At 35.3% G+C, this 10701-nt stretch overlaps 1 long non-coding RNA gene across 1 annotated transcript; it reads right to left on the bottom strand.

The window, feature by feature from the left end:
• Positions 1-2676: 2676 nt before the first annotated feature.
• LOC114273105 (uncharacterized) lies at positions 2677-7374 on the bottom strand. The gene is made up of 4 exons (XR_014342603.1): positions 7109-7374; positions 3350-3498; positions 3029-3253; positions 2677-2950 (listed from the first exon to the last, which is right to left on the bottom strand). It is a non-coding gene; the product is annotated as an uncharacterized LOC114273105 (long non-coding RNA).
• Positions 7375-10701: the final 3327 nt, after the last annotated feature.

The raw sequence follows: 10701 nt of genomic DNA, 5'->3' as shown, positions 1-10701 counted from the left end.
ACCTCGGCCTAGACCTGGTAGTTGCCCAGCATGTTTTCCCGAGATAAGAAACTGTGTTTTGTTTTGATTTGACTTAGTTTTGAAGAATGCCGAGGTCATTTACATGCATGCAATACTTGTTTTGAGAAGTGCATTCAATAGACCTTGCCATGTGTTTGTAGGACGTGGACTTGCCTTGACCCCGACGTTTGAAGAACTATGTGAGTGGTATTTTAATAAAGTTATGTTATTAAGTTTTGATAAAGTTTTGCTTTGCTTGTTTTGGAAAAGTATTTGTTCAGCATGAATGACTATCCCTATCTTGTGTATCAAGTATTAGCTTTGGTTTTGACAATCTTTGAAGTCCGTACGTGCTAGGGGACTATAAGCATTTGTAGCACAATCTTTGAAAGTCCGTACGTGTTAGGGGACTATAAGCATTGGTAGCACAATCTTTGAAAGTCCGTACGTACTAGGGGGCTATAAGCATTTGTAGCACAATCTTTGAAAGTCCGTACGTGCTAGGGGACTATAAGCATTTGTAGTACAATCTTTGAAAATCCGTACGTGCTAGGGGACTATAAGCATTTGTAGCACAACCTTTGTTAATGTTATCCCTTGGAACTCGAAAGATTTGTTAGATAAACTTGATTTGCCCTTGGATTTTGTACAAGATGTGATGTGCCTTGATTTGATAAAGACTTCAGATATCATTCATGTGAACCCCTTTATTATTTATACCATTCAATGAGTATCCAAGCTCACCCCTCTCTATATATATGTAGGTGACGAGCAGGACGGCGGTGACGCCTAGATGTACTTGCCACTTGTTTTGGATTTTGCACTTTTGCAGCATCTTAAAGATGTATGCCATTCCATTTAACTTATGCACTGCTCTTATGGACTAATTAGATTTATATATATTGCTTCTGCACATGTTAGTCCCATATGTAATACTCTGATTGTGTGTGAATTTTGAAAGATGGCCTTCGGTAATCTTGGATTACTGGCCATCACGGCACCATTCTACCAGGGGCGGAATGGGGTCGTGACAAATCCTCTCTCCGGAATGATCAGGACTGGTTCAGTAGTTAATCTAGCCTTTAGTTCCATGAAAGATTTCTCGCATGACTCACCTAAGCAAATTTCACCCCTTTCCAGGTTAGCCTAGTCAATGGGGATGCTAGGGTGGAAAAGTTCTTTACGAACCGGCTATAATAACCAGCAATACCCAAAAAGTTACGAATATCAAAGGCATTCTTAGGTCGCTCCCAATTTTGTATGGCCTCAACTTTCGAAGAATCTACAGTAACCCCATCCCCAGAAACGACATGGCCCAAAAACTTTATCTTAGAAAGCCAAAATTCACACTTCTTGTATTTGGCATATAATTAGTGCTCCCTAAGCAACTGCAGGACAATACGGAGCTATTTATACTTTTCCTGGAAGGTGAATATATTAGAATGTCATCCACAAAAACTACTACCAATTTATCGAGATATTCTCGGAAGACTCGATTCATCAAGTCCATGAAAGTGGCAGGGGTATTTGTCAAGCTAAACAGCATTACAAGCAACTCATAGTGGCCATATTGAGTACGAAAGGCCGTCTTCGGAATATCCTCTTCTGTAACACACAATTGATGATAACTCGACCTTAGGTCTATCTTTCATAAACATTGGGAACACTTATGTTGGTCAAAAAGGTCATCTATTCTGGGTAATAGATATTTGTTCTTAACTGTGACCTTATTCAACTTACTGTAATCTATACATAGCCTTAACAAACCGACTTTCTTTTTGGCAAAGAGAGTTAGTGCTCCGCATGGCGAGGTAGTTGGGCGTATAAAGCCCTTGTCTAGCAACTCTTGTAACTACTCCTTCAAAGCAAGTAGTTCAGTTGGGTTAAAAGTTTAATTTAGGTTAAAAGATTAAAATGTTCAATTTGAAACAATAGAGACCAAGTAAAATTTGAGTCAAACTATAAGGGTTAAAAGTTTAATTAATCGTAATTATGACCACATAGATGTATTCTTTTTTATTAAAAATTTAACTAGTCAAGGGTGTAATATAAATTAGTAGAATGTCACACAACTATTTTGGCATAACATATATTATGGGGCTGCATACTAGATGAATTTTTTTGTTGTGTTATGCTATTTTAACCATGCTACACCTAAATAGTAAATGCTACTAATATTAAGAATCCTAATAAATATTTGAACAAATATATCAACTAAAAACATAAAATTTGTTGCTATTTTTCATAATAATATTAGAAAAATATATAAAATAAAATTAAATAAAAATGACAAATCAATTATTTTTTTTATTATTAAAGAATGAAATATAAAATGAACTACAGAACTAAAAAAAATAAGAATGAACTAGATTACATCATGGAACATATTACAAGATGGATTCAAATAAACATATAAAATAATATATGATATATTATTTAAATTTAAAACTTTGAAGAATAAAAGATAAAGGATGCAAACCGAAACTTGTGTGATACCACAGTTTCCTTAAAATAGATTTACCATGTCACAACCCAAACCCACCCCTATAGGTTTAGCATCATGACTGGACAATAATCCTAAGATTATCGAAGGTCTCTTAAATAGATACATAATATGAGTGGCTAGCGGAAGCAAAATACAAACATACATCGTCCATTGAGCTATGCAGACTTACATGAGACAGAAAATATTTAAACTTTTTTTTTTATTTTGTATTTTTATATACGTATATTATCACATCATTCCTACATCATCATATATATATACAAATGAGACAAAAGGGACTTAACCTTATATACAGAATAAACAAAAACTTAAACTTTAATTACATAGCCTTGACACTTGACATATCCAGAACCTCCACGGGAGATGCATAGGTTGGCTGACAAAAACAGAGTCCAGGCAAACGCCTCTAAACCTGGTCATGCTCTTGATCCCGGGCCTGATCACCTATATACATATATAAAAACATGAGCGAGAGCCTAGTGAATAACAACAACGTAAAGATGTTATGAATGATATCCTTACTGTAATCCAAATCTGTCATGACCCAAACCCGCCCCTGTAGGTTTAGCGTCGTAACCGGCCAATAATCCGTAATTACCAAAGGTCTGATTAACAGTAATGACAGTAATGCAATGTAAAGGGGCTGGCAGAAGCCAATTAGTAATAGTTTACATCGTCCAATGAGCTGTGATAACCTAAATGGGAAAACTTTTATGGACATAACCACATTCATAGCCATATGTATGCCTACACACCAAAAACACATATACAAAGTAGCATACAGGTTAGGGACCTAATCCCTACACCATAACTGTACAATCAGAAGTCTTAGACATTCAGTACATTAATAGAGACAAAAAGGGTGAAACTGAAACACCCCAAAACAGCCGTGACTTGTGCAGGTTCAGAACCTCAATATGAAGCACGATGCTTGGCTTGACAAAACATGAGTCTAAGTCAGTGCCTCTAGCTCTGGTCCGGTGCTTGGCCACCTACATATATATATAAACTGTGAGCTAAAACCCAATGAATAACAAATGTGTAAAGGGGTTAAGAATGAATGTCCTTTCTGTAATTCAAACAGCTATTTGCACCAGTAGATCAGTTATTCAATCAGTGTCTCATGTTTCATGTCATGTCAGTGATTTAGGAATCATAGCAGTCATACGTGGTACATCCAATAGCAAAATAGTACAGTAGGTCTTAAAGACCAAACAGTCATTTGATGGCCCTCAATACAGTAACGGTAGTTCCAAGAATAGGAACTGACAAAGATCTCTGTAATAGTAGCAGTAACCGTGATAGTAGCAGTAACAGTAACAATAACAGTCAGTTGCTATGGATGCCACGAGTATAGTTCATAAAATAAGACAAACATTCATTCAGTAAACAATATCATTCGGAAAGCAGTACAGTTAATCATTCAGAAAAATGATTATAATTTAACATAGCTTTACAACATTGTTACTCACAGATCACTGGACTATAGGCAGGCTAATCAGCATCCTTGGGTGCCAAACCTACACAGTTGCAGAATGTACATACACTAAATTACACACCCGAAATTAATAACTCAGCCACTTGCTTTGCTTTGGTGTGGTTCTAAATCATTATCCTCATTATGATGCCTTAAACATGGCCTAGGAATACCTAGGATGAAATGAGGATGCAAAAATGTACTTAAAAATATTTTTCAAAACTTACTGAAAACGGAGTCTCAATCGAGCGTGGCTTCCTTCGCTCGAGCGGACATGCAGATTGGTCACTCAAGCGTAGACTCCTTCGCTTTAGCGATCTGCAAAAATGTGAAAAGTACTGGTTGCTGAAAATCTCCACTCGATGCTCGCTCGAGCGTGAGACATAGTTCTTCGCTCGAGCGCAAGTCTTGTCGCTCGAGCGTGCTTCTGCACACGCTAAAGTTCTGAGAGCTTGCAATTTACGCTCGAGCCAACATTCCGTCGCTCGAGCGAAATTCTAAAAGCAAAGGTGGTCGCTCGAGCGAAGAAGCCAAATTCTGGGTTTTCCAGATTTGCTCCCAAAGCTCAAACCATGGATTTAATATGCCAAAACTCATCCTTTTGGGCCAAAATTCTGGAAAACACTTAAAGACTCATAACACAACATGATTTAAAGACTATTTCATAAAATTAAAGCCCAAAAGTATGCCAATTGAACACAAACTCAACTTCAACTTTATGATTGATTCAAAAACATGACATGCATGAGCTCCATGAACTCCAATACTTCAAAGTATGATCAAATGCAGATTCAACTTAGAAACATCGTGAATTTCTAGAGCACAACCATAACATGAACATGCATGTGGAAATTTTCATGAAAACAACTCTCAAAATTCAATGATATGGGCATGCATACATGAATTAATTCTCAAATCCACTCTTTAAGCTATTTCTTGACTTTAGCCCCTAATTTCCATGAATCCATGCATTAAACAACTTCAATTCACAATTAAAAGGGTGGATTCCTACCTTAAGTCTTGGATTTCCAAGTGTGGTAGCTCAATCTTCCAAATCCTCTCCAATTTCCTCTAAATTTTAAGCTATTCACTCTCTTCCTACTCTTCTCTTTCTCCCTCACAGTTTTTGCAAGCAGGTGGAACATGAATGGTGTGTCAAACATATAAAAAAAAATAGGAACAAGACAATGATCTTGAGGGAGCCCACTCAATGGCAAAAAATGTAATTAACTTAGGCTCAATTAATTAGCATTATTTATTCTAATTTAATTGTTCCAAATCGAGTTTCAATTAAACCTACCATAATATCCTATAATTCCTAACTAGCATATAACACAAGTCAAGTTAATTTCTGAATCGGTCGCCGATAAGGCTTTCAATTCGCGACTCGAAATTAAAACGTGAACAGATCGTTCTATATCAAACATATAGAAATGCAATTAAAACAGCACACTCACATAATCAATTTGGGTTTTCATCTCAATCATTTACTTAACCTGCTTAATCATGAATTAATGCTAAGCACAGGTCAGGGTTGTCACAAAATCGGCCAATTTTAGCAGTAAACAGAAAATCAGAAGCATATGCTTAGTAGATCCATATCTCATACAGAAGCATAGTAGTTATACGTGGTACATCTAATAGCAGAACAATACAAACGGTTATGAAGACCGAACAATCACATATGATGGCCATCATTACCGTAAACAGAAGTTCTAAGAATTGGAACTGACAGAGATCTCTGTAACAATAACAGTAAACAAATACTAAGGATGCCACGAATACAGTTCATAAAAATAGTATGATCGTTCATTTAAACAAAAAACACCATTTCAAAAACAGAGTATCGCATAAGCAAAAAAATACTTATAATTAAACATATCTTTACGAGATTATTACTCACAGATAGCTCCAAAGACAGATCAGACGGACCGTAGCACGTGATCTAGACAAATACATAACAGATACACATCGAAACACTATCACTTTCTTGATCAAACTTAAATTTCTCGTCTTTTTCTGTCTAAGTAACCTGAAGTTCTACTATGCTTATTATTCTTACTCAAATAAACCGAGTTCTCATTTCATATACTCTTCATTACTAAATCTTTCTTTTTCAAATAGATCGATTTCTTATTTGGCTTTTTAATCAATTACTACTAATTTAATAATTTATTCTTTAACCAACTAATTTTTGTTGATTGTTAGCTTATTTTAACTATAGCTTTCAAAATAAACCCCAAAATAATTAATTTTTAAATTAACTTTCATAATCTTGAGTTTAGCTTCAATTCTTCATTTTCTTGTCAATTTCTTTTTAATCACGTAAAATTGATTTCAAACTCTTTTCCATTTTCCTTCAAAACAAGAAATCAAAGTTGTAAACTCCTTAGAAAATCGATTGCATGTATGAAATTGACATCAAAATTAACTAATTTTATATTTTTATTAATTTACTTCATATCAAACCCAAATTCAAACTCATAAATTCTAAAACATGAATTAAGCTTTCAAAATATAATTCCAAAACTTGGGTTCATACATAACTTGTCTAAAAATATACACACTTTGAAATTATCAAGAAAACATGATTAATTTTAAATCATTTACATCAAAACTCATTCAATTTAAAAATTGAGCTCGTTTATTCATAAACTCATAATTTTTCCAAAATTTTGCTCTTCTTATTTCAAAATATGAAATCAATTCGTAGAACTCTATGATGCATGTAAATATGGAATTCAATTTCATGAAAAACAACAAAAATCAAACTCAAATGATGAATTACAAAATTAATCTCTTAGAATTTGATCTTAACTCAATTTTTAACCCAAAACTTAATTTTTATTAGACTATTCTTCATTCTCTTCAAAATATGAAATGAAATAGCTCAAGGTCTTCAAAATCCATGATGCATGTAAGTATAAAACTCAAATACTTCGTAGTGTTCAAAATCAAACTCAATTTGATGATATTACGAGATCAATTTCCATATTCATTACCCTAACTCGTTTTTCTTCATCTTCTTGCTAATTTCTTTTTAATTACATGAAATTGAACCTAATTATCTCTTAATTTCAGTTTCTAGATGATTTATCTACAAGATTTGAACTTTAATTTCTTACCTTAAATCTTCAATTTGGTGAATTCTTGACAAAATCTTGAACACTTCTTCAATCTTGCACTTTTCCAAGCTTTTCCTTAACCGTTCTTCATCATTTCCAGCACAAAGATTTGAACTCTCTCTCTCTCTCTCTCTCTCTCTCTCTCATTCGGTGCTCTCTCCTCCCTTCTCTTTTCTTTACTTCTCCAAATGTTTTGAGCCAAAGGGATTTGCATCCACTTGAGTTACCAGTACACACGCGTGCACTCCCAGACTTTCTAGAACTCTCTCAACACATACCAATATTTCAATTAAGTTAAATAAGATTAGATTAATTTACTAATTACATATTACTTTAATTAATCACCTCTTAATATTAATTAATCATAATTTAATTAATCAGAACTAATCACAAGTCTCACATAATTTAATTAGTCTAATTGACTTCAATTAAGGCCCAATTAATTATATTTAATTTTTACCAATCTGAATCAGATTTTTAATCAAACTCCCAAAAAACTCCAAATATTAAATTAAACTTATTGACACCATCAAGTTTGATTTCCTAAATCATTTAGGCCTTCAATTTATGATCAGACTCAAAATTTCCGTCAATAAATTACATATTCACATTGGACGCCTCATAAATAAATTTAATTCATAATAATCACAATTCTCAATCCTCATAGCTTAATTAACTTAATTAACTCCAATTTGGACCTAATTAATCAAATCTCAATTTTACTAAACTGAATCGAATATTTAATTAAACTCCCATATGATCCGATACTTGAAATTAAACTAAATCAACTTATCAATTTTAGCCCCTTAAGCTATTTGGACGCTCAATTTCTAATACCAAAATAAATCCTTAATAGAATCATATACGAATTAGATTTCACAATTCTCATAAATCCCAAATTAAATCAGAATAACGACTAATTAAAATCCAAATCTCCTTAATTAATGAATTATAAAATATTATATGTGGCGGGGTCGTCACCGGTAGGTGTTGGAGGTACGTTGTCATCTGTCTCCCAAAGTATGATGGTCGAAATAAGCTCATGTAAAAGTACCTTCTGAATAGCTTCGGTGAACTTGACAATAACAACTCTCTCTCTCTAACAAGAACCAAAGAAGGGACTAGCAATAGGAAGATAGGAAAAATTTCTTTGATATAAAAATCATCTCCAACTTTACCAAAAGAAAATCACAAATTTTTCATCTTAAAATATTTCTATATTATACATCTAAGTTGGAGGGAAAATGCCCTTTTTATACTTGCAGGGAAGGAGTCTTCGCCATGAAGGCTACTGTAAAAGCTAGTATCAATGGCCATCAACTCTAGCTATTAGGACTAGAGTTACAAAAGTACAAAACTCCCATGTGCATAATATATATACACTTAAATGTGTATATAATGTTATTCAAACCCGATGGGTCGCAAAACAGATACGGGTGTTAGGTCACACCCCGATCGAAGCCCAATCTCAAACACATGCATAAGTTAAGCCCAATACAACATAACTTAGCCCAAGCTCAAGACTAAGTCCAAGTCCAAAACCAAACCCAGCACAAGCACAAGCACAAGCCTAAGCCTAGGCTCAGTACAAACTAAGACTAAATCCAAATCTAGCTATAGCGATCCCGGGTTTACCCTTGTTGTACAGTGATCCGGACATGTGTCCGTGGATGTTGGTAGTTGTTTATTATCTTGTTTGCATCCTCTTTACTTTGTATATTGAGTTATAGGATGTGTTGGGCAGGTTTGTTACAGGTTGGTTGTGTTTGGGAGCCTAGTGTTGCTGCCCAGATTTTTGGACCTTCGCTCGAGCGAGGAGTTGGTCACTCGAGCGAGAGTTGAGTTTGTGTCTGGTGGGTCGAGCCAGAGTGGATTCGCTCGAGCGAGCGATTGCGTCTGGTTCTGGACCTGAGAGTTGCATTTCTTGGCTCGAGCGAGTTTTTCTTGGCTCGAGCGGTCTGGTTTGTTCTTCGCTCGAGCGAGAGGTCTGTCGCTTGAGCGTGCTTCTAGTTGCAGACCTGAGGGTTTGAGTTGTTGGCTCGAGCGAGCATTCCTTCGCTCGAGCGCACTTCTGAGTTTTTGGCTCGAGCGAGAACTTCTTGGCTCGAGCGAGTGTTTTCTGTGTCTGGTCGCTCGAGCGACAAAGTCTTCGCTCGAGCGAGCGTGTTTTATATCAGCGGACAGTAGCGTTTTGAACATCACTTTTCACTTTCTTTTTTTGATCAAACCCTAGATCCGAGACCCTCTCTCTCTAAACTTACACTCTCTCTAAGATTTGATCTCCCTAGGGTGTGAATCTAGCCTAGGGCCTTTGTTAAAAAGATAGAGGGCGTTGAGAGCTTCGTTTTAATCTGAAAAAGTTTGGATTTGGAGCACGTTGATCTTCGAGTCTTCATCTCCTTTTTGGCTCAAACTTCGAGGTAGGGATATCCTACTCCTCTCTATGGGTTTTGTCTTTAAATTTTAGTAATTTGAGATGTTGGGGTTGGTTTGGTAATTTTGTGAAAATTTGGGGCTTTTGTGTGATTTTACAAAAGTTGGGGTTTTATTCATAATAAACCTAGATGCATGTTTGGCATAGAGAAATGGAATAGATGTTGAATCATTGATGAAAATGGGACCTAAGGGTTGAAATGGTAATTATGGATAATGACCTAATTACATTGTTTGATTAATTGGGATAATTAATTGTGAGAAATGAGGAAATGAAATGTTGATTGAATATCCATTGTGCATTTATTTTCTGTTTAGAAATAACTGCTTTGGGCTATCGGTGGAGGATAGTCGTGATTGTTGTAGACAATGCATGATGATTAGGCAAACGGAAACTAATCAATGGAATGTGTCATGGAATTTGACGGTTGATAGAATACATTAATTGTATGTATTGAGATTGTATATAGAACCAATGTGTTTGTATACGTTATGTGTAGAGGAGGAGATGGGGGATGTACTCCGCGGTTTAGGGGAAGATAGGGGATGTACCTCTAAACCGGATAGTGTTGGGAGAAGATAGGGGATGAACTCCGTAGATACAACTCATATGCTTGTCTAGAGAAGTGAAGATAGAGCTTATATGCTTATCTTTGTGAAGTGTGGATATAGCTTATATGCTTATCTGTGGATATTGTTGTTATACATATCTGTTGTAGCATGCGGATATAGTTTATATGCTTATCTGTGAATGTGGATATTGTTGTTATACATATTTGTTGAGAATGTGGATATAGCTTCTATGCTTATCTGTTGAAAAGGGGAAAATGAAAAGTAACTTGGACTCATAAGTCGTATGACATAAATATGTGATTTATGTGAATGTATCAGTGGTGACCATCTATCAATTGCTAATCTTTTAGTCATTGTTCATGGTTGGTTTAGTATGTTTCTACTGGGCTGTGGCTCACCCTATATGGGAATATCATTTTCAGGTACAGGTAGCATGCCACCTCCAAGGACATAGCTTGGGAGGCTTGAGGCGGCACACTTTTGTTGTTTTACTTTTGTTGTATTACATGTAATTTCAAGCCAAGGGCTTAATGTGTAATGAGGTAGTACTCTTTTGTTGTAACCAAGTGTTAACTTGGAGAGCTGTA

The sequence above is a fragment of the Camellia sinensis genome, chromosome 10 (genome assembly GCF_055761805.1).
Source record: "Camellia sinensis isolate YWXY chromosome 10, ASM5576180v1, whole genome shotgun sequence".
NCBI lineage: Eukaryota > Viridiplantae > Streptophyta > Magnoliopsida > Ericales > Theaceae > Camellia > Camellia sinensis.
Note: the sequence above shows the minus strand (reverse complement) of the source record. Positions and strands in the feature narration are given on the sequence as shown.